The 23,749-nt window shown below is 44.2% G+C and overlaps 1 protein-coding gene across 2 annotated transcripts in view; it reads left to right on the forward strand.

The window, feature by feature from the left end:
• LOC143514711 (dolichyl-diphosphooligosaccharide--protein glycosyltransferase subunit STT3B-like) overlaps positions 1-23,749 on the forward strand; it is a 172,611-nt gene that overhangs the window by 40,452 nt on the left and 108,410 nt on the right. The window contains exon 1 of one of the 2 annotated variants that reach the window (XM_077006238.1): positions 148-3,324. The exons of the other annotated variant lie outside the window; for it this stretch is intronic. The gene's annotated coding sequence lies outside the window, so the exon portion shown is untranslated. Of the gene's footprint in view, positions 1-147; positions 3,325-23,749 lie in introns of those variants that run through there. 2 annotated transcript variants of the gene reach the window in all.

Here is a 23,749-nt window from a genome sequence, read left to right on the forward strand (position 1 = left end):
GTATATTTATGTTTTAAGAATATTTTAGGCCCTCTGAGAGGGCGTAGAGGGCCCTGACGGTTCCCCACTGGTATACACTATATGCTAATATGATCTTCTGTCTTTAGGTTCAACCCTGGAACACATGGGATGGGGGTGGAACTGCACTTCACTCATGTGTGTAGCGCTGCGCTCTAGTACCTGTTTTGGTTGGAGATTATCTTCGTTACCGAGGCCAAGATAAGATATTTGATCTTTTTTGCGTTAAAAAATATTGAATACACTGAGCTCTCTTAAATTGCTGTTGTGCAGAGAGGCTGGGCACCAAAAACATCATTACTCCAAGGCCACTGTCAAACAGTAAATTGAGCATCACATTGAAAACACTTTGATTTCAGATCATCTAAACCCCACAAGGCTTCTGGAACCATCGTTGGGCTCAGATGGAAACTTTTAGGCAACCACATTATCTACTGAAACACTGCAGCTCGTAGGATCATTATTAAATGATTTAAAAACATTGAACTCGCATAATTTGTACAGCCTCATAATCCCTCACATGGCATCTCACAGACCCTTGGAAGAGAGAGCAGAGAGTAGCAAACACGCTTTTCAATTTCGATGCACTTTTCAAACTATTTCAGCTGCTCTGTTTTTAACACCATTGGAGAGTTGCCCTCTGGCTCCAGGCAGTGACTTCAAAGGAATAGGACTCGCAAACGGCTTCCTTTGGACAACAGTGTTTAGAAGACAGGTCCATTTGGACAGCAGTGGTTAGAAGACAGGTTTGTGTGTGTGTGTGTGTGTGTGTGTGTGTGTGTGTGTGAGAGAGAGAGAGAGAGAGAGAGAGAGAGAGAGAGAGAGAGAGAGAGAGGGAGTAAGGTGTGTGTGAGTGAGGTGTAAGATCTTTGTTTCCTAGAGTATAAAGCTCATACTGTCTCACTACACCCCCTAACTGTGTGGAGGACTGTGTGCCAGACATTTGGATCGTCTGTGTAGAACAGCAGGTCTAATGTTGTTAGTCCTTTGAATCTTCTAGTCTGTTTCAGGGACTCTAGGATGTCTCAATATTTTGGCTTCAAACGTTGTCCTTGCGGTCTCGGTTCTGATGTTGTCATGGTAGCTGGTGGCTGGGCTGCTCAGGTTCCGCCCCCTCTGACTGTTTTACATGTATCCAGTGTTACCTGACTATGCTAATTCTAGCTTTTGCCCTGTAGCTTCAAAAGTTTATTTAGACCTAAAAATCAAGGGCTCACCTCTTTAAAAGTGCTCTCCTGTCTGTCCTGACTATCTTTAGAATATCCACCATGTGAAGTCCTTTCCAAACTTTAGCTTGCTGCCTCTTCTTCCAGTTGACCAGCTCTAACATGAGCGATGTTCAGGGTCTAAATATAACAAGCTGAAGATAGAGATGCCCACAGTGTCTCCTGAACAAAATATCCTGAGTGTTTGTTCTCTTTATACTTCATTGTAGAACTATTACTACTACTACTACTATTACTACTACTATTACTACCACTACTACTATTACTACCACTACTACTATTACTACTACTGCCACTACTATTACTTATATTACAAATACTACTACCACCACTACTGCCACTACTATTACTTATATTACAAATACTACTACCACTACTACTGCTACTACAACTACTACTACTACTACTACCACTACTGCCACTACTATTACTACTACTATTACTACTGCCACTACTATTACTACTTCTCCACCCTCTCTATTTGGTTAAGTTCTGAACATTCTGAACATATGGTTCAGTGCTTGTTAAAGTGTGTGTGTGTGTGTGTGTGTGTGTGTGTGTGTGTGTGTGTGTGTGTGTGTGTGTGTGTGTGTGTGTTAGTTAGTGAGTCTTGAGGTGCTATGTTTACAGAATTGTAGTGCCCTTTTTGCATTTTTATATTTGCATCAGGAATAACAGATTATTTCTGTCTCTATCTATCTTTCATCTCTCTCTTATTCTGTTTCTGTCTCTCACTCTGATCTGTCTCCTGTCTTTCTGTCACTCTCTCTGTCTCTTTGTTTCCTGCTGGCCTATGAATGCTTGTTTACGTGAACACCATATGCAGGCAATAATTATTTCTTCTTCTAAAAAAACAACAGCATTCTAACTCAGTGACTGTGCAGTGCTAATTAGCTCCATGTGGCCCTGTGTTTGCTGGTGGTAAAGGAGGTGGAGGTGTGTTTGGGTGTAGCGTACCAGTGCAGGATGGCAGACACATCACACTGCCTGCATGCTGAGGGTCTTGGGTCCGTCTCCCCCCTCTCAAAGTGTCACATGAAGACCCCCGCATCTCTCTGGAAGGAGGAGGTAGAAAGAGTGAGAGAGAGGATGAAAGAGAGAAAGAGGATGACTGAGAGAGTGGAGGGAGGACAAGCGCGAAAAACACTGACAGATACAGAATCTGTGAACACACCTCCAGGCAAGACCAGCTGAAATCAGAAATCATGGCTGTCCAGAGAGCAGAAACTCTAGAAGAGACAGAGCTGCACTTCCTCACTGAGGGTACAGTATTTGACTGTATATAGCCATATGTACCTGTATATACCAGCATAAAGTACATCAGCCCTCTCTCACCAGTGTACGTAGGGCCTGACTCAAATCAAAACCAAATCAAATATATTTGTATAGCGCTTTTCACAACACATGTTGTCACAAAGCGCTTTACAGGATTTACAAGGTTAACAATACTATGGGTCCAAATCCCTAATGAGCAAGCCAAAGGCGACAGTGGCAAGGAAAAACTCCCTAGATGGTGGGGAATAGGAAGAAACCTTGGGAGGACCAAGACTCAAAAGGGAACCCATCCTCCATTGGGCGGCCCGTTAACACACAAATTACACAAAAACAAATTATACAGATGAATACACAAGTCACAAACAAATCACACAATCAGGCTAAGTATAAGCTAACTAGAATGAAAGTTCTGGGTGTTGATATTGTCAATGTAAATGACTCAGCCCTCTCTCACCAGTAGTCACACTCAGTTACTTAATGGTGGTTTAAATAAAGCCAGTCACTACCAGTACACCAGTCACCACCAGTACACCTTTCACTACCAGTACACCAGTCACCACCAGTTCATACCACTGAGAGCAGCACACATTATCTGTGGTGAGTTCCATCTGTTCACAGCGGTGCCCACGATGGTGGGACTCCTCCCTGACTCCTCCCTGACTGCTCTGCCATGCGGCGCCCTGTGGGGTCCCACGCCTGCCCACGACGGGACCCAGACGAGGCAGATCACACCACCTTTCCTTCCACCACTGCTTCTGCGCTAGACAAAACAGGAGGTGAAGGCATCCATCTTAGAATTTACCAGGTTGGTTCACATTCCTTTCCAAACGTCTCCAAACGCGCAGGACCTGTTTGAGCAGTGGTGGCACACAGCCGAATGGGACGATTTGTGATTGGCACAAGCCAAGCCAATTTGCATGCCAAAGCGAGGTCCTTGATAAAGGGCAGTTTGTTTCAAGCGTTACTCACTTGATGGGGCTGGTGAGGGGAAGCAACCCTACTAGCAATGTCATGGCCAGCAGGAGTAGAAATTCTGTCAGCGATGTCGAGAATCCGAATAATGGAGCCATTCGTCCTTGGGGCTGACGGCGGGGCCCTAGAGGCCGGAGGCAGAGCCCTGGGAGCTGGCGGCTTGGCCCTGACAGTGGGGCCCTGGGGCCTGGTGGCGGGGCCCTGATGGCGGGGCCCAGGGGGCTGGCGGCAGGCCCCACGGCCGCTCCCTCAGCACAGCTGCACACCTCCGCACAGGCATCAACACCCACGCTACCTTTAATTGTACGCTAGTGGATTAACGGGTAAATAAGTCACTTTCTCAAAGAACACCATCCAAATCACATGGACATCTGAGAGAAAATCACCACCTAAAGCATAAGCAAATAAACAATACAGTGATTTAAACAAAAAAGGACAAAGAAGTTTATAAAAACTGCTCGTGCAGTCTGGATGCGCACTCATACTTACAAACGCCCACGAGGGAGAGAGAGAGAGGGATGGAGGGTAGGAGAGAGGGTGGGAGAGAGAGGGAGGGAGTTTAAGCCAAGAGAATAGAGAAAGAGAGCTGACCATGCTCGAGTTGGATTTTTTCCCTTCAGTGTCGTGTGTGTGTGTGTGTGTGTGTGTGTGTGTGTGCGCGCGCGCGCGCACGTGCTAGTTTCTCTCATCTCATCATTCTAGCTACAGTAAAATAAGGCTGTCACTCTATACCCAGACGCTTTTTTAAACACTCTCATTCTGCTGTAGGGAGGAGTTTGGGCCTGATGCAGCCTGTTCTGGTTCTGCTGTAAGGTGCATCTGGGCTCTGAGGGTGAAAAGTGGGTTTGTCAAGCTAAACTTTGATAATCAATGTTTTTACTGGTACACTGTGTTTTGTGCGTGTGTGCGTGCGTGCGTGTGTGCATATGTGTTCGTGTGTGTGTGTGCTTAGAGATTGTTTCCATGTCACAATTTTTTTCGTTCAATATAGTGTCCTTGAAAGACCTTGACAATTATTTCCAGTAAAGCCCCCCCCCCCCACCCCACACACACACACACACACACACACACACACACACACACAATATGGCACAATATTAAACAGTATGATTTAAAGAGCTGGTTTTAAAAATGGCTGGTGAAGACTGTTTCCCTCTCTATAAACTTTGAGTACGTCTTTCCATTTTTGAGTGCCGGTAGTTTGTCAGCATTGTCAGGAAGACACGCGTGCAGATCACTTGGCCTTCATGTCTGACACCCCCTGGTTGTCATGGAGCCGGCTTTGCAGCAGCAATAAGAAACTCTGTTTGGCAAAGACCTTGTTCTACTTTCTCCAGTGGCAGGACCAGACCTATCGGGGGGGGGTTAGTAGTAGTGGGGAGGGGTGCAGAGGTACTAGTGGTAGTGGGTGGGGGGGGGGTAGTGGGAGTAGGGGGGGTGTAGTTCTGCCAGTGTGTTAGAAGGGACCTCAGTGGCCCTCATAGTGCTCTGGCTGTAGCGATTATGGCTCATGGAGACACAGATGGTCCACTTAGGGCTGAACAGGCCTGGCGGACCTGACTGTGGAGAAAGAGGCCTGTGGTGTAGTGGTAGGGTGACCAGATGTCCTCTTTTTCCCGGACATGTCCTACTTTTGAGATCTAAAAAAATGTCCGGGGGGAATTTCAAAATCGTCCGGGATTTTGTTCGACTGCCTCAAACATAGTACATGTACAGTACATTGTGATTAGAATAGCCACTTCGTTCCATTCCACTCCATTCCAGGTGTAGGGGTTTCACCTACTAATCCTTTAGGGTAGATATAATTTGTTTTACCTTAATTATTAATCAGTCTCATTAATTTTAGAATCAGTCTCATATTCTAATTATACCAGAACCACAAGTTTAGTTATCAACTAAAGGTAATGAATGGTTTGGTATCTGAAGGATTTAACAATGAATTCTTTGGAGGTTTTGGCAACAACCACTTTTGAATGACATCAACACAGACAATTTGGTGAAAATAAATGATACATTTATTTAAAACCAACTATTCTAAAACACAAAGAGCATCAACATGGATCAGTATATTTACAGTGAAGACTCAGCATCTAGTGTGTGTGTGTGTGTGTGTGTAAGTGTGTAAAAAAAAGGGGAGGAGTAAGTGTGCGCGCTTGTGCGCGTGTGAGGAGGCGGAGTTGTAATCTCAGTTCTCCTATGGAGAACAAAGCAACTAAAATGGCGCCGACTTTAAACAGTAGAGCAGCGCGACTATGTTAATGAGCTCAGCTGGTTTATTCCAACGTGGTCAGAACAAAGAGTAATGGCGCTGGCTTACTAACTAAAAATTAATGTGGTGTGTCTGAAAATGGGGAAGACTACAAGTTGTTCATTAATTAGATAAATAAAAACATGGTGGCATGCACAGCAAAGAGAACTTTGTATGTACAAATCTTGATGAAGATTATGAAAATAAAGTTAAACACATTCAGAATGTATTAACAGAAAGCTTGGTTAACTCTACAGTTCAAATAACTTTGCCCTTTTATAAACTATGCCCAGCGTTAAGAGTCTCACGTGTTGAGGATTTGGGGTAGTGTCGTCCTCCCTGAATTCTCCTGGAATTAGGAGGGAATTTCCACCGCAGGCTCCTCGTTGATTAAACGACGTCGTCCAGGTGTGCTGGGGAATCGTCCAGGAACGCGAGTCTCGTTCACGGTTTAACAACAGGGAGTTGATCGCCTTTGTTTCAGTCCGTGTGGCCGCGTTAGCAAGCTTGATTGAAGTCGTTCGGTGAATCTGTTGTCGCGGTAACGTTGATCGGTTGCTGGTTAGATTGCACCATAACTCGGGCTCGTTAATTAAGTAATACGACTTTCAGCTGTTTGCCGTTAGTCGTTGCAAAGTTCGCGTGTTCTCAAAGAAAAACCGGAGAGAGAGGAGTGGCGGAGCCTCTCTTTAATAGGTCTAACCTATGTGTCGGTCAAACCAGAGAGAGAGAGATGAATGGCTGTTCAGGGTATTTAAACACCTGAACTGTAGACACACCCTTACTTCCGTCAAAGCAAGCTTGTTCAATATGTTGCCAGTGGTACTGCCACCTGCTGGTTTAGCATGGTACCTACATTCCCCCCTTGGTCTTCAGACTGGGGCTGACGTCACAGTCCTGAAGAGCACAAAAGGTTATCCATGCAGTCCTTGTTCCCTGTAGCATCCACTGGGAGGTGATCAATTCCATGAGTCAAGTTGTCCATCCCACCCATAGCATTATCCATGAGATGGCTGGGAGACGCTGTAGAGACACATCTGGGCAACAAGTTCACTACTGGGCAGTTCTTGAACAGTAACTAAGGTTAACCAAATCAAGAAAAACAATGAAAGGATACTAATGCATGGCTTAGATTTCTCTTGGCTTTACAATAAGAAAACAAGGTCACATGCAGGATTAAATGCCTTTGATGGAAAAGAGGAAATACATCAGGCATGGAGAAAGGTGTGGAGTTAGCACATGTTGGTGTTAGTCTGTTGGCTGGAACAAACCTAACAATGCTTTAAAGGAAAGATCTTGCTGGACTAAAACATTTGGGTTAATGTCCAGTTAGAGTGTGGCTTCTTGTGAGATCTAGTAAAATGTAAATGGGGGTTTAACTGAGGTGTAATGCCTCATCCTATCCCGTGATAGACAAGTATTTAAGTATCTCACACTTGCTATACTGGTAGAGGAGAGAATAAGATCTGTGTGAGGGGTAAAATGTAGAAGTTAGGAGGTAACGCCGGGTACACCCCCCTTAGTAAAGAACCTATTGCATTGAGAATGCAGAACTGTGAGCGGAGATGATGCCAGGAACATCTCCCTTTAAAGGGTTAGAGATCTGGAAACATAGCTACATGTTTACAGGCTGAAGGTTTACATGTAACTTCATATAAAGTCAGTTCTACCTCCCCCCTGGCTCAGGCTGGAGGTCCACTAACTGATCTTTATCTATGGCTGTCCCCCCTTCCACTGGTTCTGCCTCTCTTTCCACCTCTTGGCTCTGTCCCTGTGGCGAGAGTAGTGAGAGGGGCCTGCAGAAAGAACAGTGTCTGAATTTACAGGGAAAGCATAGGGAGGATCTTGGAGCTCTTTGGAGTCTCCTTCAGGCAGACTGGGCTGCACAACAGTCTCCCAAACTGTCTGCGTGGTCTTTCTGATCTCACGCATCGACAGGTCACCTTGGCGTGCTAAAAGTGTGACATGGGTTCTCACACAAGGGTGGAGATTATGCAAAAATAGGGATTTGAAGGTTCGGTCTTCTGTGAGACCTGGTCCATTTCTTCCCTGGAAAAATGTTTGTTTCAAGCGATTAAAGTAATCTCTGGGATGCTCTGAACGCTTGTGCTTAATTTTAATGGCCGACATGAATGCTGACGCTTCGTCAAAGAAAGGGGAATACTCCTCAGCGAGGGCTTTGCATAGCTGAGTGTAACTGTCCCTAATGGAAAACGGCTGTGATTCTATGAATGTGCGAACTGATCTAGAGGTGGTTTTCCAAATCAGCTTCACTTTCTCTCGTTCTGTTGCATAAGGCAAGTCCGAGAGGCTACACTCAATTTCTTTGAGGTAGTCTTCAACATGGTAGTTTGACCTTGCTGGGTCGAATGGCTCCATGTCCTTGGCTAGTGAATCTAGTAACTTTAACCGAGGGAAATGTTCAAGGACATGTCTATTAGAATAGGAAGGTGGACCTTCACTATCCAAGTGGTGTAACTCTTGGTCAATAGGATGCCTACTGCCTCCTATCTCTCTGTGCCTAGGTGGCAGTAATGAGCCTTTATGCATCTCAAGTTGAGAAATATCTGTATTTCTCCTTGAGGAAAAATCTGTAGCATGTACGTCACTGTGCCAGCCTGTGCGTGGGTCAGTGGAATGATGCTCAGCGTTTAAGTAAGGCCTGTTATCTGCTCTACCTGGTGAGACGTCCCTTGTCTGTACGTTCTGCCAGTGGTGTACATCAGCATGCCTTCTGCCGTCCTGCTCTGTGTCTATAGGGGGCAACAGTGAGCCTTTGTGCATCTCAAGTTGGGAAATTTTTGCATTTCCTCTTGAGGAAATAGCTGCAGCATGTACGTCACTGTGCCAGCCTGTGCGTGGGTCAGTGGAATGATGCTCAGCATTCATACAAGGCTTCTTAACTGTGGTACCTAATGAGATGTCCCTGGTCTGGACATCATGCGGAGGATAATGGTCACCAGCATGCTTTCTACCTTCCTGGTCTCTGTCCATAGGGGGCAACAGTGAGCCTTTGCGCATCTCAAGTTGAGAAATATCTGCAGTTCTCCTTGAGGAAGAAGCTGGAACATGTACGTCACTGCGCCAGCCTGTGCGTGGGTCAGTGGAATGATGCTCAGCTTTTAAGTAAGGCTTCCTAGCTGCTGTACCTGACGGGATGTCCCTGGTCTGGACATCATGCAGAGAATAAGGAGGGCCAAAAGACATAGCAGGATTAGTATTACTCTTTTTGTTACTCAAGAGTAAGGGGGCAGAAGCTAGGGACGAGTAAGAGGGCTCTGCTGACTTGTAGCAAGAGGATGCAGACAGGGCATCTGCTCTTGGAGGGTGCTTCTCCACCGAGGCTTCACTTTGAGCTTCAGAAGCTGAACCGTCAGTAGTATCATATGGATACTCTGAGGAAGAACTAGTTACATCTAACCTAAGACTCGTGGGGACTGGAGCCGGGGCCTTAGGATGTACGACAGGTGCATCATCACCTGTGGAGTGCTGACTATATTGGCTTTCTACTGTAACTAATTTAGAAGGTCTAGAGGTGCCCGATCTAGTTACAAGGAAATCCTGCGCTCTTGCACGGGCAAGTTCACTCTCCCTTTGGAGGCGGGCAGTTTCTGTTAAGCCCGTGTGACGTTCACTTACAGTGAGCACGTCATTCAGCGCACGAGTGGTCAGTTGGAGGTTGTGGCGAAGGCTCTCAACCTCAGAACTGAGCTTAGCAGTGTCCTGTTTGAGGAGTCCATTTTCCTCGCGTAGTGCCTCTACTTCTAAGCGAGCCTGCTGCTGACATAGAAGGAACATTTTAAAAACTACATCTGGAACGGTAGGGGTCTCCTCAAAGTAGTCCTTTAGAGGTTTGTCAACATCCTTCCTACCTGGTTCAAGCATCTGAAGGAGCTGAAGCAAAGATTGACAAGTATTCTGTTTTAGAAAAGCCATGGTTAGTCTAAATGTACTTATAGACTAGCTCAAAAAAAGGGACAAAATCAAGTCAGCTTCAGTACAATCTGGCTTAGTTAATGTGCCGCGATCCTGTGTCTGGCAAGTGTGGGCAGGTAAAAGGGTAATACCTAGATAGGCAAGCCAAATTGAAACTGGGGTAAAAAGAATTGTGCAAAAGGTGATTACGGTCTCTGAAACTAAACACTAGAACACTGGACCAAAGACTACAATAGTGAAGTTATACAAAGACAGTGAAGTCTGATAACTGTGCTAAATAATTATCCTAATACTTCTGCAGTACAGGGGAAATTAGTGGGATGCCACACAAGTTAAAGCACTTGAATTACTATTGAAGTAATCAGAAATTAAATGAGTGAAATAAATATACTGATCTTCAGTTGATTGCTCAATGAATGTGAATAGTAACCAAATGGTAATCAAATTAGAACACTATCACCAAACTGTAGTTACCAAGTACTAGCTTTCCTCTATAGGAAGACTTGGGAAGCGCTCTGGCGCCCTCTTCTGGCGAATTTGGAGATGGTCCTATTCTAATGGCTTGAAAGCCTGTGATATGAAAATATGGTTGATATCAAACAAATATGGTTGAGCCAGAAATCTCCCTCACACGGGGCACCAATTATGTAGGGGTTTCACCTACTAATCCTTTAGGGTAGATATAATTTGTTTTACCTTAATTATTAATCAGTCTCATTAATTTTAGAATCAGTCTCATATTCTAATTATACCAGAACCACAAGTTTAGTTATCAACTAAAGGTAATGAATGGTTTGGTATCTGAAGGATTTAACAATGAATTCTTTGGAGGTTTTGGCAACAACCACTTTTGAATGACATCAACACAGACAATTTGGTGAAAATAAATGATACATTTATTTAAAACCAACTATTCTAAAACACAAAGAGCATCAACATGGATCAGTATATTTACAGTGAAGACTCAGCATCTAGTGTGTGTGTGTGTGTGTGTGTGTGTGTAAGTGTGTAAAAAAAGGGGAGGAGTAAGTGTGCGCGCTTGTGCGCGTGTGAGGAGGCGGAGTTGTAATCTCAGTTCTCCTATGGAGAACAAAGCAACTAAAATGGCGCCGACTTTAAACAGTAGAGCAGCGCGACTATGTTAATGAGCTCAGCTGGTTTATTCCAACGTGGTCAGAACAAAGAGTAATGGCGCTGGCTTACTAACTAAAAATTAATGTGGTGTGTCTGAAAATGGGGAAGACTACAAGTTGTTCATTAATTAGATAAATAAAAACATGGTGGCATGCACAGCAAAGAGAACTTTGTATGTACAAATCTTGATGAAGATTATGAAAATAAAGTTAAACACATTCAGAATGTATTAACAGAAAGCTTGGTTAACTCTACAGTTCAAATAACTTTGCCCTTTTATAAACTATGCCCAGCGTTAAGAGTCTCACGTGTTGAGGATTTGGGGTAGTGTCGTCCTCCCTGAATTCACCTGGAATTAGGAGGGAATTTCCACCGCAGGCTCCTCGTTGATTAAACGACGTCGTCCAGGTGTGCTGGGGAATCGTCCAGGAACGCGAGTCTCGTTCACGGTTTAACAACAGGGAGTTGATCGCCTTTGTTTCAGTCCGTGTGGCCGCATTAGCAAGCTTGATTGAAGTCGTTCGGTGAATCTGTTGTCGCGGTAACGTTGATCGGTTGCTGGTTAGATTGCACCATAACTCGGGCTCGTTAATTAAGTAATACGACTTTCAGCTGTTTGCCGTTAGTCGTTGCAAAGTTCGCGTGTTCTCAAAGAAAAACCGGAGAGAGAGGAGTGGCGGAGCCTCTCTTTAATAGGTCTAACCTATGTGTCGGTCAAACCAGAGAGAGAGAGATGAATGGCTGTTCAGGGTATTTAAACACCTGAACTGTAGACACACCCTTACTTCCGTCAAAGCAAGCTTGTTCAATATGTTGCCAGTGGTACTGCCACCTGCTGGTTTAGCATGGTACCTACACAGGTTTCTCTGTATCCCAAATTAGTCACACCCTTCTCCTCAAATCTATCTACTTTGCATTGTGTGTGTGTGAAGAAGAAAGCGTGGGCTTGCCAGTCTACCCCCGAGTGTTTACAAGCGAAAGCACGTGTGTCCGCCGGTTCTACTGCAATGCCAAAACAAAAGTGTACGTTTACGGAGGAGTTAAAGAAAAAATTCCCGTGCTTTCGCCAGGGTCGTGATCCGTATGAGGCAGAGTGCTTGACGTGTAAGGCAGGTACTATGTTGTTTTGTGCTGTTCAATAAATGAAATTTTTACAGACACCATGTCATTTGTGTCATATAATGCACTGATGGTGCTATGAAGTTGTGGTGTGGGTGTTGTGGTGCTATGAAGTTGTGGTGTTGAGGTACTATGAAGTTGTAGTGTGGTGTTGAGGTGCTATGAAGTTGTGGTGTGGTGTTGAGGTGCTATGAAGTTGTGGTGTGGTGTTGATGTGCTATGAAGTTGTGGTGCTATGAAGTTGTGGTGTGGTGGTGCCTCTCACTTCACTGCGGACCACAGAACTCACTCTGTTTCTGCTTGTGAATGTTCATTTCTCTATTTCTTTATCATTCTCTTATGTTGTCTCATTTGCTCATGCCCTCTCCCCTTCCATCCCTCTCTCTCTCTCTCTCCCCCTGCTCTCTCCCTCTCCTCTCTCTCTCTCTCTCTCTCTCTCTCTCTTTCTCTCCCCACTCCCCCCCCCTCTCTTTTTCAGCAGTGATCTCAGACATGCCAGTTGCTTATTTTGCCTGTGGCAAAAGTAAACTAGCCTGCAGCTGGTGGTGGTGTGAGCCTCTGAGCTTCAACATAGCTCCTTAATCACAATTACAGCTTTGGCTTCAGTATAACTGTTAAAATCCACAGTGTGATGCCACATAAATTTTCACTAAAGCCGTTTTAACATCAGTCCAGTGCTGTTTCCATAGAGCGACTCCGCAACAGTGTGACAATAACTGCTGCTCAACTCTGACAGTGCACTGCAGTCATGGGGACTGTAGGAAAACTGATCTCTCTCTCTCTCTCTCTCTCTCTCTCTCTCTCTCTCTCTCTCTCTCTCTCTCTCTCTCTCTCTCCATCTGTCTCTCACACACTAAAGCTTTTTTCTGGTCCATAAGTTAGAGTTTGTTTATTGCACTACCATATGTGAGTGTTTGTTTATTGCACTACCATATGTGAGTGTTTGTTTTCTATAATTGTCTCTTCAGGTCTCCAGCAGAAGCCCTTCCCCCTCCCTCATATGGCTCCCTGGTTGCTCCACCCCCTGACACACCCCCTCTCTGCTCATCCTTTTCCATACACCTGTCTACCCCTTCAGGACTCTTCATGGCAACTTTTTTGCTGTGTTTAAAATTCCTTCCTTTAAACCTTCCTCTCTCACGAGACGTTTGAAGTGCAACAACATAAACAAACACCAACAGAAGCAGCCGGTGTGGAGCGTCAAGCCCAAGCTCAGCCATGCTGCTGGGATGGACACAGATCAAGTCTGTTGGTGTGTTCCAAACAATCATGTGGTTGCTGGGTCTATCTGCTGCTCCTGGGTTGGGAGACCTTAGTGAAACCACTGTGTGATCTACGCTATGGTAGAATTGGGGAATATATCGATTTTTAAGAAATATTAATATATTTATATATAAGATAAAAGATGAGACAATATTGTTTTTATTAATATAGTCTATGGGTGTCTATCCCAGCAGACATTGTTTACATAGGCAACTGTTTAAGTAGGCAGCATTCTAACCAACATCTTTCCCCATAATGCAGATTACCGAGATGCTCTAGTTAGAAAGTAGTTTCATCACGTCTTGTTGTCGCCCAGCGTATGCAACCGGAATTTATTTACCTCAGTTTCTAGCGTTGCCTCAGTGTTTCAGCACGATGGATTCTCCTCTTCCCATTTTTATTGCAATGTTTATTCACACGTTATATAAGCTACTTGTTGTGTTAGTTTGTTAGCTAACTAGCTGGCTATCCACAACAGTTATCTTGAGGATTCAAACTGTAGATCCCATTTGATGCTGATTTAAAATTGGGCAAGTTTAAGGTATCTTAGAAGGCAGCATATTTAAGTTATCTAAGAATTTGAACAGTCTGTGTATCAGGAGCAAACACACTATGACGTGAAACACTGTCTGTGTAGACAGCTCATAGGTTTTAGGACAGACCCACTTGGGATACACTGGGACACAGAAGCACTGGTGAAAGCTATTTCACTGGAAACTAACTTTTTAAAGAACAAGTCAGCCTTTTGCTATTTTTGGTCTGTATCGTTTCTGTTTGTTTTAATAGCATAGCTGAGTCTTTTGTTATGCAGGAAAAGAACATTATTTTATTTGAGGAGCATTATTATTTAATATATGCCAATAGTTTATTTTTGAGCAATTTCTCATGTACATCTACACCTGAATGTTAATAATAGTGTCTTTGTGACATTTGCAACATTTTGTAGCTTTGACTCTGAAGTGACTTTTTGTTATTAACTTATTATGAGAAGAAAAAATATTGAGATATAGTTTTTGGGCCATATTGCCCAGCCATACACTATAGTATGATTTCTTGGGCCCCACCTTCCCCACTGTTCCAGAACCGTAGAAATCAGACGGTGTCTGATAAGACGATGATCAGATCAGCATTGTCTAGATCCAGTTTAGGGAAGTAGCCTCATTAATGATTTTATTTTTACTGCAGAGGACAGAAGCACAGAGAGCATCAAGCATTGATATGATCATCAATCACATATATAACATTATTATGATAATTATATATAAATATATCCCAGACCATTAGCATACCTGAGACCCAGACCAGACCATTAGCATACCTGAGACCCAGACCAGACCATTACCAGACCTGAGACACAGACCAGACCATTACCAGACCTGAGACCCAGACTAGAGCACCCAGACAGAGTTCTGTCAGGAAGGTCTTTGCAAAGAAATATAGTAAAAACATTAAAACATTTATTAAAATTGAAATATTTAAAAAAATGTTAAGAAATAAAATGGAGGTTAAAGGAATTAAACATTAAGAAGTTTAAATAAATAAAATGAAAGATTGAGACATTAAAATAAAAATCAAATATAGAAAAGATACAAAATGCAGTGGAGCTGAGGTGCGGAGCTACAGGAGGTGAGAGTAGAGCCAAACACCTGGGGCCATTTATAATTGATGCATACGCAACAAGAGGGTCTGAAATGTATGTAGGCCTACACAACATCAGTCAGAAACTGGGATTTATCCAGGAATATTGGCCAGAAGAAGGAGTGTATATTTATGTGACCTTTGACCCATGAGGACAGCTTTAAAACATACGACATTGTGGTAAAATATAGAATTGCAGCTAAACAAACAAAAAACTTGTGTGTAGAGGTTCATGCAGACATGAAGCTCCATAATATGTTAAGAAAATCATTCATACATAAGAATGATATAGTTTGATGTGTTTATTTATTTGACATGTTTGATTTATTTGTATATAGCAGGTCAATGGTCTGTCTTTTGTCATTGCTCCAAACTACTTATGTTGTTGAATGGTTTTGATCCTTTAAAGTAATTGTAATAAGGCTGGTAATAGCTGCAGTAAACTAATTGCAAACATAAACATGAGACATGAGAGGATGATGCATTGTCTACCATAATGGCTTTTTTGGCATAAATAGATGGATGGATAAGTTTAGAACGTGGATTCGTTCTTGCTAGTGATCACTAGAGCGAAACTCCCGAGAGCCGTGTGCGGAGTTGAGCTCAGATTTAGAGAGACCCAAGATTAGGAAATTGGGCAACACCTATCATATTTACAGGTATTGACAAACCTTGGATTCCTGAGACCCGTCAACGTTCAGAGAGGCTGATGGGTAGGCCTGTGTTGAAAAAATCGATTTTCCGATTCAGAATCGATTCGCATATGATGATCTGATTATCGATTCGTACGTCCAAAGATCGATTTTTTAGTGAACTTTTACCCCCGCCTCGTCACTGAATTCACGCAGGCGTGCTCGGTCTAACTAACTGTAAAACAACGTGGCGACGGGCAGTGACGGTAACGACGATAGTCAAATCGGCAATCTAAAAACAGAAGGACAGTTTATCCAGTGTCAGTGACTATTTACATATAGTCCATGTCACTGACAGTTTACCCAGTGTTTTTACAGTTTTAAAAAGTTAAAAATGCTCTTGTAACGTTGGGCGCAAGGCGATGGACGAGACAGAATCCTTTGCACTTTCCAAATCGTTACGTTTATTACATTTACCGAAGCGCAGACAGCGCACATAAAACACGTTTACATAGAACATGTGTGACTCAAACAACGACGAGCACAGGACGCTGCGCGAACGCACATTAAATGGACAAACCACACAAACCCCACGTGATGACGAGACGAGCCACGGGTGAGGATTATCACAAGACGCACCCGCACCCGCGGAGATACGCAGACAAGTAGACGCAGACAACGTTAACACACGCCCAACAGGGAGGGGTCGGGGACCGTAACGTGACAGTTCTGTTATTATATTCTTACTTTAAAGAAAAATACACGTTTACATTTTATACTTTCAGTTTATTAAGTGTGAGCACTTTTAAAATAAAAATGCATTTGGTAGCAACAGCTTTTGGGTGAATTCTTAATTATTTCAATCATAATAATAATGCACTGGTTAGTGTCCCAGTAGGAGTCCACTGTTGCAGATATAGACACCTCAAAGATGTCCTCTGTTTATTGTCCTGGATTACCTTTCTTGAAGGTAGATTTATGATTACCCTTTTCACCAGTCTTCCAGCCATCAGTAACTACCAACTACCAGTAACTATTTGCTGATTAATATTGATATAATACTAGTTTTAACATGTTGCTTCTGTACATAGTCAGGAAACAGCTCAAATAAATACATTTTTAATAACACTAAACCCCGAATTGGATCGAATCGGATCGAATCGATTAAATCGGATTAAATCGAAATAAATCGATTCTTAATCTTCAGAATCTGAATCGGATCGATTCTTGGAATTTGAATCGATACCCAGCCCTACTGATGGGGGATATCCCAGACTCCACTGCGCTGGCCCTGTCGGTCAGCATAGTAGAACTGACACATCGGTATATCAGGTTTCCTCACCAGGTTTCCTCAGTCAGCATCGGTTTATGGAATGTGATGGAGGCACCTGACTGCACTCCTACTGCTGTGTGAGCACCTGGCCAGAGACCAGCTGTGTTCATTAATCAAAAGCAATTTCATTCTATAAATATTCCCCCACGTAAATTGTGATGTGAACAGTATACTGAATGGAACATGCCCCATTTAAGTATTCATGAGGTCATTTGCATGGACCGTTTATGGCTCAGTGTGGACGGTAAGGAGGTGGAAGATGAGGCTTGTTCACCTGCACACATTTTGAAGAAGATCATGAAGAAATGGCAAAATGGCGAGTCACTGGCACTTAATGAACCTTAAACCTTATTTTCTATATCAACAAAATAATTCCTGCCTGCAGGTAAGAACTGAACCCTTTTAGGACTGTTCCTGAGAGACCAACCCACTTCTGCAGTCTATCTGGTCTACAGTATCAACGGCTGCACTATAGTCAAGCAGTAGTAGAACAGATGGCTTCCCTGAATCTACATTCAAACAAATATATTAATTACCTTGATTAGAACTGTCTCAGTGCTGTGAGCAGGTCCAAATCCTGACAGTCAATCACGGACAGAAAATCATTGTTACTTCAGCACAAATTTCTCAAGAATTTTCTCAATAAATGGCAAGGTGGAGACAGATTTGTGACAGATCTGTAATTAACGCTTCTAAGGTTTTTCTTTTTGAATAATGGCTTCACCACTGTGATGTTTAGTGTGTTAGGTGAAACACACGATAAGAGGTTTGCTCTCTGAGGCATGTACGCTGCTATTGTGTGAAACACATTCTTTAAAATAGTAGTAGGTCCCTACGTCAAGGCTGCATGTAGATGATTTATGGTGCCTCATTGTATCAATTAAAATGTCATTGTTAATTGCACTAAATTGAGCCATTGTTCATGTTAATTATAAGTGGTGACGGAGAAGTCACAGGTGCACTGGTGGATAGAAACACTAATAGCTCATCTGATATTGACAATTTTAGTATTAAAAACGGATGAGAACCCATTACAGTGTTCAGTTGATATTAACTCAGCCACCATTTGTGTTTGCAAATTTGTTTATTTGTCATCCATTGCAGTGTAATTTGTTAGTTATTTTGATAATGCTGGAGGAAAAGGCTGGTCTTGCATTGCATATAATTGCATATAATTCCATTTTAATCATGCAGCATATCTTTGTATATTTCATTTTGTTTTACGGCATCTGCGTTCAGCCTTCCTGCGTTCTCTCTTTTGGGTTTGAACTGCAGTAGCGTTTCTCCATAGTGCTCTCTATTTACCTGAAATGGTTTTGGCTTTAACTGGAGCAACTTCATCCATAGCATAATTTTTTGAGCAGGCACACTGACCCCATTTTACCCTGCCCTGCATGGATATTGACCCCATTTAACCCCGCTCTGCACGGATACTGATCCCATTTAACCCCGTCCTGTAAACATACTGAACCCATTTATCCCCGCCCTGATGAGATACCGATCCCATTTAACCCCGCCCTGCAAACATACTTATCCCATTTAACCCCGCCCTGCAAGCATACTGATACCATTTAACCCCGTCATGATGGGATACTGAACCCATTTAACCCCACCCTGCAATTATACTGATATCATTTAACCCCACGCTGCAAGCGTAATGATCTCATTTAACCCCGCCCTGCAGTTGTACTAATCTCATTTAACCCCGCCCTGCAGGCATATGGCTCACACTTAACCCCACCATACAGTGGCCTGACTCACAGACCCCAGGATTGTGAGATTATTAGATACACCTTCCGCCTCAGTGCAGTGGTTTCTTTTTGTTTCTTTTCTAACACATCTGATCCAAGACCTCAGGAAATTTAGTTTGATTCAGCTTTATTTTTGTAGCACATCTTCAAATGGATATTGAAACAAAAGTAGTTTTATATAGATCCTGCTCCTGATCCCTAATGAGCATGCCCAAGACGACAGAGGCAAAGGAAAATCTCCCCGAGACAATATGAGGAAGAAATCTTGAAAGGAAGAAACTCCTCTTCCTCTAATCTGAGTCGTGCAGAGCTTACTCATCCCTTCTTTCCCTCTCCCTCTCTCTCTTTTCGCCCTCCCCTCTTCTGCTGTACTGGGTTTTCTCCCACACTCTCGGGTGCTGTCGCATGTACAGGTAGGTGTCGCCCCATCCAGGTGATGATGGCCGATTGGTCCATTACAGCAGCTGTTCCAGAGAAAGTGCTCATTAAGGTGGGTGCTAATTAGTGCTGTGAAATAGACAGGAAGGTGAATGAGCTGCAGTGCGTCTGGTAAAATGCGGAAGCCCTGCAGTGACCTGTTCTAATTGGTAGATCTCCCCTCTTGCTGAGAATCCTCACTCACTAGCTGCCCTCCCCGTCTTCTGTATGTTTTTCCTTTTAGCAGCTGCTGTGGCCGTTAGCCTAATAGATCGGAGTGTGTTCTGACACGCGGCTTAAAAACATTCTCCATTTTCCTTGTTTTGTCCTTTGTTGAAATGCTATTATTGGTTGCCGGGGCCGTCACGACCAAACGTCACGGTGTGTAATTGATTTGTGGCCCCTGTGACGGCGAGGAAGAACTGAAGCGATGAGCACGGAGCAGCTCACACTCACCAAAGCCTTCACGCTCACCACGGCCTTCACGCTCACCACGGCCTTCACGCTCACCACGGCCTTCAGTGCGTTTGGTTACACAACACACACTTCCTGTCATTTGCAGTGAGTGATGCATTTGAGCTGGACATGGAACAATATGTTTCTGAGATGATGTGTTGAGAGTTCTCTGGTACACACGGAGTGTGTGGTGATGGAGGTGTGTTGAGAGCTTCAGCAGCCAGTAATGCCAACAGTATAAATAGTGATAACAGTGTTAACAGTAATTGCAACAGTAATAACAGTATTGACAGTATTATCAATAATTACAACCTGTTATTCTGGTGACTCTTTTTCTCTTTTTCTTCCTGTCTCTTTTCTCTATATCCCTGTGTGTGTGTGTGTGTGTGTGTGTGTGTGTGTGTGTGTGTGTGTGTGTGTGTGTGTGTGTGTGTGTGTGTGTGTGTGTGGGATTATGTGTAAGGGACTGAACCTTAAGTCTCTGCATGAACACGTATGGATGTGTGGAATAGCCTGTCATGACACAGCACATGCTCACAAGCTTCGACTCACAATCCTTCAGCTCACAATCAGATTTCAGAGAGACACAGCACACACTCACAAGTGTGCTTCAGCTCACAATCAGACTTCAGAGAGACACAGCACATGCTCACATGGACAGATAGTATGGCCTGTCACAGGACTGGGGGAACAAGTCCAAACTCCAAGGAGGGGGAAAGAGAGGGAGAGAGGATGGGGGAGAGAGGGAAAGGGGGTGTTTCTTTATACCAACACACATCGTTTCGGAGAACACTGCACAGAATGTGATGCGGCAAGTATAAACGCCTCCGCCGTTCGCGGAAGTTTGCGTGAGGTGGGCGGAGCCACTGTGATGACATCATTATTGTTTGTGTGGCCCTCTGACACAATTCAGGTTTCTCATGTGGCCTCTTGTAAAAATTAATTGCCCACCCCTACTCTACCCCCTCTACCCTCTAGCATGGTCTGGTGGTAGGGGGGCCAGATTGGTGATCATAGGGTCATGGGGAATGTGTGTACTCACATCCAATGTTCAAACATATTTGTGTGTTCTCACTCCTCACCCTCTCTCCCCCCTCTCCCTCTCCCTCTCTCTCTCTCCCTCTCTCTCTCCCCCTCTCTCCCTCTCCTTCCCCTCTCTCTGTTATCTTTATCTTGTCTCATGCTGATCTTTCTGATGGTAAAGTGTTAGCAGCTCAGTGAGTTCCAGCACAAACACTCCCAGAATTCCACACTGGTCATCTTTCTGTGTTTCAGATATGTTTAATGAAACTGTATTTTAGGATTTGTTGGGCTTGCATGTGGAATTGGAGCTGTGTTTGTTTGTGTTAGTGTGTCGGGTTCCTGCTATGATTTAAAAAACTACATGGTGAACTGTAAACAGCATGCTGTTGTCAAGCACAAACCAGCCATACCTGTGTGGGGTTTCAGAGGGGGGTGTGGGGGTTCAGTGAGGGGTGTGGGGAGTTCAGTGAGGGGTGTGGGGGGGGGGGGGGGGGTTCAGTGGGGGGTGTGGGAGTTGAGAGGGTTTGGTTTGTCTGTATGTTTAAATGACTCCCCATCATGTGCAGTAAGGTTTAATGTTTGTGAGGTTTTATTTATGGTCATTTTAGGGAAATCAGGAAAGTTCTGAGTGTGTGTGTAGTGTGTCTGTGTGTGTGTACTTGTGTGTATGTAGTGTGTAGTGTAAGAAAGCTGTTCCTCCATTAAATCCTACACCTAAATCCCACTCCCATTGTTATGGGGCTTGGTGCTACATTTATAATCTAAGCCACCCTTTAATCTAGCAAGAGTACTAGTAATCCAGTAAGAGTCTTCCTTGGTAAAACTGAAGTCCTTTCGAGCTGTGTGACTTGGGGTGTGTGTGTGTGTGTGTGTGTGGAGGACCAGCCCCTGCTGCCGAGCTGCTCTCCTCTTGTCGGTCCTGACTGGAGGTTGGCAGGGCTGATCTGTGCTGCAGGTTTGCAGGGCTGGTCTGGTCTGTGCTGCAGGTTTGCAGGGTTGGTCTGTGCTGGAGGTTTGCATGGCTGGTCTGTGCTGGAGGTTTTCAGGGCTGGTCTGTGCTGTGGGTTTGCAGGGCTCATGGGTGGAGTGGAGCTGTCTCATTGATGGAGTGGAGCCCTCTGTCTCATGGATGTACAGTCATTTGTATTTAATGAGTCACAGCTTCTCCATGAAGGAGTTCTGGATTCAATCTGTGATCCATGTGATCATAGTTGGGCAGCACTTGTTAGCTGACAGACAAACGCATTGCGGCAGCCAATCAGATATCACTATACTTGTGGTCAATCTCTCCAATGGCCAGACCACCCTAGCAGTCTGGATCTGTCCCACTTAGGAATGCAATAGAGAGCCATATAGGCCCAGTTTGAGCAGTGGGATTTGTGAGTGGGAAGGCTGTGGAATGATGTGTGGGTGGCTCTGTCTGGGTCCGCTGATGTTCTGCTGAAGGTAGCCACTGCAGGTTAGCTGTGAGTAGCCAGAAGCTAAGATTCTGGCCTGTGGAGCTGAAGTCGCATCTCTGGAAAAAGATCCAGATGCATCACCTAAGGGAGGGAAGATGATGCCATAAACACAGTCTCTGCTGCCATAGGGAAGACAGGTGGTTATAAACAGTCTGTTCAGCATTGGGAGGGTGATGACATAAACACAGTCTCTGCTGCCTTTTTTTTTTTTTTGGGGGGGGGGGGGGGTGTCATAAACACACTGTGCTGATGCCTTTGGGGGGTGATTTCATAAACACACTGGTGCTGGTGCCTTTGGGGGGATCATGTCATAAACACACTGTGCTCGTGCCTTTAGGGGGTGATGTCATAAACACACTGTGTTGGTACATTTGGGGGGTGATGTCATAAACACACTGGTGCTGGTGCTTTTGGGGGAATGATGTCATAAACACACTGTGCTCGTGCCTTTAGGGGGTGATGTCATAAACACACTGTGTTGGTACATTTGGGGGGTGATGTCATAAACACACTGTGCTGGTGCCTTTGGGGGATGATGTCATAAACACACTGTGCTGGTGCCTTTGGGGGGTGATGTCATAAACACACTGTGCTGGTGCCTTTGGGAGGTGAGGTCATAAACACACTGTTCTGGTGCCTTTGGGGGGATGATGTCATAAACACACTGTTCTGGTGCCTTTGGGGGGATGATGTCATAAACACACTGTGCTGGTGCCTTTGGGGGGTGATGTCATAAACACACTGTGCTGGTGCACTGCTCTTACTTCACACCCACCGAAATATCCTGTTTGGATTTGTTGCTTGTTTAGAATTTAGTGCTCTGACCCTGTTTTCATGTCAGTGCCATGAATAACTCCTGGGGTTGTTATGGTGGCCTTTTACTGTGCTCGTGTGGTCAGCTCTGTAAAGTTTCAGCTTGTTTGTTTGTTGATGTCATTGCCCTGTTGCCATTGCTGAGTTGCTGTTGTACATGTTGTATTTCAGCAGATCCTTTTCAGTCATTGCTCAACCAAACACACACTGGAGAGTTCAATGTACTCACAACCCAGTACACACTGGAGTGTTCAATGTACACACAACCCAGTATACACTGGAGTGTTCAATGAACACACAACCCAGTACACACTCAAATCCAAATGTTTAAAATGTTCCAGAATAGGAAGTTTGAAGCCAAATGTATTAGTCTGAATAAAGAGTACAGCATTCAATGGGTTTCCCAACCCTCACTTCCGGGTTTGAGTGTGTGTGTGTGTGTGTGTGTGTGTGTGTGTGTGTGTGTGTGTGTGTGTGTGTGTGTGTGTGTGTGTATGTGTGTGTGTGACTGTGAGGCTATGCTGTATTTGGACTAAGGACAGGTTTTCCCCTTCGGCTGGATCCAGCACTGTTACCATCAGATCTGAGCAGAACCTAAATGAGCTTCGTGCTTATGCATTCTGAACCAGCCATCTAATTATTAGTTGTCATGGATGTCCTTGCTCTTATACACCCTGCGTAGTTGTTTTTCGCAATCTGTGATAAACATTTCCACAAAGAATGTTCTATATTCCAGGTAGCTTCCTATTTGTTTCCTCAAAGTGACAGTTTTTTCTTTAGTTCTGTTCCTTTCACAATTCTACCATGTGGGCGTGTCCCTCAGAGGCTTGATTGACGGCCTCAGCGTCAAACCTACCCAGTTAGTCTGCCGTAGGCTATTAAATCGGATCACTTCAATGCGGCTTTACTTGTGTGAACCTGAACAGGCTTTTAGGGGGTTCGGTCAAAAACGGAATCCATGCCATGCTTAAATTGAAGTTGAATTTAAATTCTCTGGTTCCATTAGAGCAGTGGTTCCCAAAGTGGAGGGAGCTA

Source organism: Brachyhypopomus gauderio, chromosome 5 (genome assembly GCF_052324685.1).
Source record: "Brachyhypopomus gauderio isolate BG-103 chromosome 5, BGAUD_0.2, whole genome shotgun sequence".
Taxonomy (NCBI): Eukaryota; Metazoa; Chordata; class Actinopteri; order Gymnotiformes; family Hypopomidae; genus Brachyhypopomus; species Brachyhypopomus gauderio.